Raw genomic sequence first — 2,922 nt, forward strand, 5'->3', positions numbered from 1 at the left:
TCCTCCGTGGAGGCGGCCGGTCCCGCTCCCACTGTCTCGCCGCTGAGCACCCTCAGCCTGGACAGGAGGACTTTTCTGCGGCAGAAGCAGTCAAAGCAGCTCCAGGCCTCGGATAAGACGTGGGTGAGGTCGGACCTCCGGCGGGGATGCATTCACGTCCACGACTGGCTCACGCCCTCCTACCCGCGGCCGGTGCTCTGCACGGCGGACACCACTGCTCGAGAGGTCGCCGGTAAACTGGAAGGGAGCAAAGCCGGGGCCGTGTTGAGAATTAACTACAAAACTAGTGCTTTAGTTGACTTAAACGACAACTGTAAAGACATGAACGGGCAGACTGAGGACACCGACAGTCTCAGCGAGCAGCATTACCCTCAAACTAAACTGTCTGATAACTTGTTGGACGGTAAACCCGCCAGCAGCAGCTCCTCCTCTGAGCTCCATCGGAACCACAGCGGGGTGGACCTGAGCCCGGGGGTGGCGGACTGTTACGGGGTCCACTCTGGTTCCGATATGGAGAGCAGCACCTGTGAGGACTTCAGGAGCACCGACTCCTCCGCGCTGAGCCCAAACTGTGACAGTGCCACGGAGGGACCCGACCCGTTTGAGAGCTCCTCAGATGAAGTGGACCTCACCTCCTCTCCGACCCACCCACCGGGCCCCTCCGCCTCGGGCCCCTGCAGTGCTTCCAGCCAAACCACCACCACCCCGGGTGACCCTGAAGGAGGAGCCGGCGACACCGTAGATGCCCCCAAACTAATCCAGCCTCCCTCCAAGTGCCCCAGCAGCTGCCAGACTCGGCCCCTGAGCAGCCAAACATCTGCCCAGCCCGACCCGGAGGCCCCCGGGGGGAGCAGGGGCTGGCCGGAGCCCATCAACACTAACCCGACCCCGGCTCTGTTCGTCCAGCTGCACGGTGGACCCGTACGGCGGCTGGGAGACGACGAGAGGCCCCTGCAGATCTTAAACCAGTACCTGACCAGTCTGGGCTATGAAGACCCGTGGAGGGTGCAGGGCGAGGGTTTGAACCCGGAGACCGGCTGCCTGATACGCTTCTACTTTGGTGAGTATGAAAAATGTAAAATGTGCTCATTTCTTCACAGGGAAAAACATCTGCGCACATCTGTGTCCCCAACAATCAGGACGGAGGTTTATTATAGTTGTGCTCTGCGGCATTCATCGTCCATCCATTGTGTCTTTGTGTGTGTGTGTGTCGGACTGGTGAACGAGTAGTATTCAGTTGTCCTGCCGGGACAATGTGGGCCCCCCCCGACCCCTCTGTAGGGAGACACATCTGGAGGTAACAGGTGTGCTCTCCCAGCATCGAACTCATCGGGCATCCTGTTTCTCCTCTTCCTCTGCTGCTGCTGATGAAGAGGAGGAGGAGGAGGAGGAGAGTAAGAGGAATGGAAGCAGAGAGGAGGAGGAGGAGAGGAGGAGGAGAAGGAGGAGGGAGAGCAGAGAGGAGGAGGAGCAGGAGGAGAGGAAGAGGAAGAGGAGGAGGAGGACGACGACGACGACAACAGGAGGCTGTGAGGAGAACAGAGAACCAGATCTACAGAGAACACACAGACGGTGAGAACAGAGAATTATTGATTGATTATTGATCAGGCTGATCACTAATAACACTGGTGTTGTGTTTCTGCAGGTTTTTACAATCTGGAACCAGAACCGGGACCACAGTTAGGACTGGATCTGGATTCAGGTCTGGAGGTGAGATCCGGTCCTGCAGACCTGAGGTCAGAGTGGCCTTGATCAGGAAGACCAGGATCCACAGCTCAGTGCAGACTGCAGAGCTCAGGAGGACAGACCAGACTGACCCAGGATCCACTGAGACCCAGCTGGATCAGAAGAGATCATTACAGGTCCGACAGACCAGGGCCACAGAGTCCACCTTGGAGGTCAGTTAGAGCCTCTGACAGGGAGTCTGTCTGATCCTGGTCCTGAACCGTGTACTTATCTGCCTGTGTGCTCTGATCCAGGTCAGATCCAGGTCTACAGTGGGTCCACTGAGGACTGCAGCGGTATCCCCAGAGAACAGGACCAGTAGGTCTGAGAGAGTCGTGGGTCCAGAGAGGGGGGAACTCAGGATGAGGTCTAGGTCTGGGGGTAGGAGAACTGAGACCAGGACCAGGAGGAGGAGGAAGATCCACCCGTCTGTGTTTAGAGGAAGAGGTGAGATCAATAAATCAATCAGTAAGTAATCAATAGATGGATCAGATATTGATCACTGATCAATAATTTCTGTCTATAGGTCAGCTGCGACTGTCAATCACTGCAGAGGCGGGACAACTCGTCATTTACAGTAAGTGAAACAGCCAATCAGCTACTAGCACAGACCACACCCCCTAAAACCATACAAGGGCAAACACTGAGACACATGATCAACTGATTGATTTAAATACAATAATAGATCTATATGATATTGATTATATATGATGATGTATCTATAAGACCTTCAATGTGTCAGAGGTACAAATACTTAATTACACAAATATCAACAGGTTGTTACTTTAGTTAGAATACATCTGAGATTAATTATTGATTATTGATTGATATTTGCATTAATCTGCATCATTTCACCAACAATTACAATCAATACCTGTACAGACAGACAGACAGAAACACAGACAGACACACAGACAGTTTAAATGTCCCACTGTCTCTTTACCGCCATGTGCTGCTGCTGTTGGAACCAGCTCAGCACAATGTGAGAGAGACCCTGTCTCACCCACAGCCCCTGTNNACAGACAGACACACAGACAGGAAGTTAACTCTCTCTTTCTCTCTGCAGTCCATGAGGCCAGAGGGCTGATGGGAGAATCCCAGAGGTCATGTGACTCCTATGTGAAGGTAAGTGTGATGATGTCATAGCTCAGGTGTTACAGCATGTTTGGTGGAGACTTCACTGTGTGTGTGTGTGTG

The sequence above is a fragment of the Morone saxatilis genome, unplaced genomic scaffold (genome assembly GCF_004916995.1).
Source record: "Morone saxatilis isolate NCDOM2014 unplaced genomic scaffold, NCSU_SB_2.0 Contig12, whole genome shotgun sequence".
Lineage (NCBI taxonomy): Eukaryota > Metazoa > Chordata > Actinopteri > Moronidae > Morone > Morone saxatilis.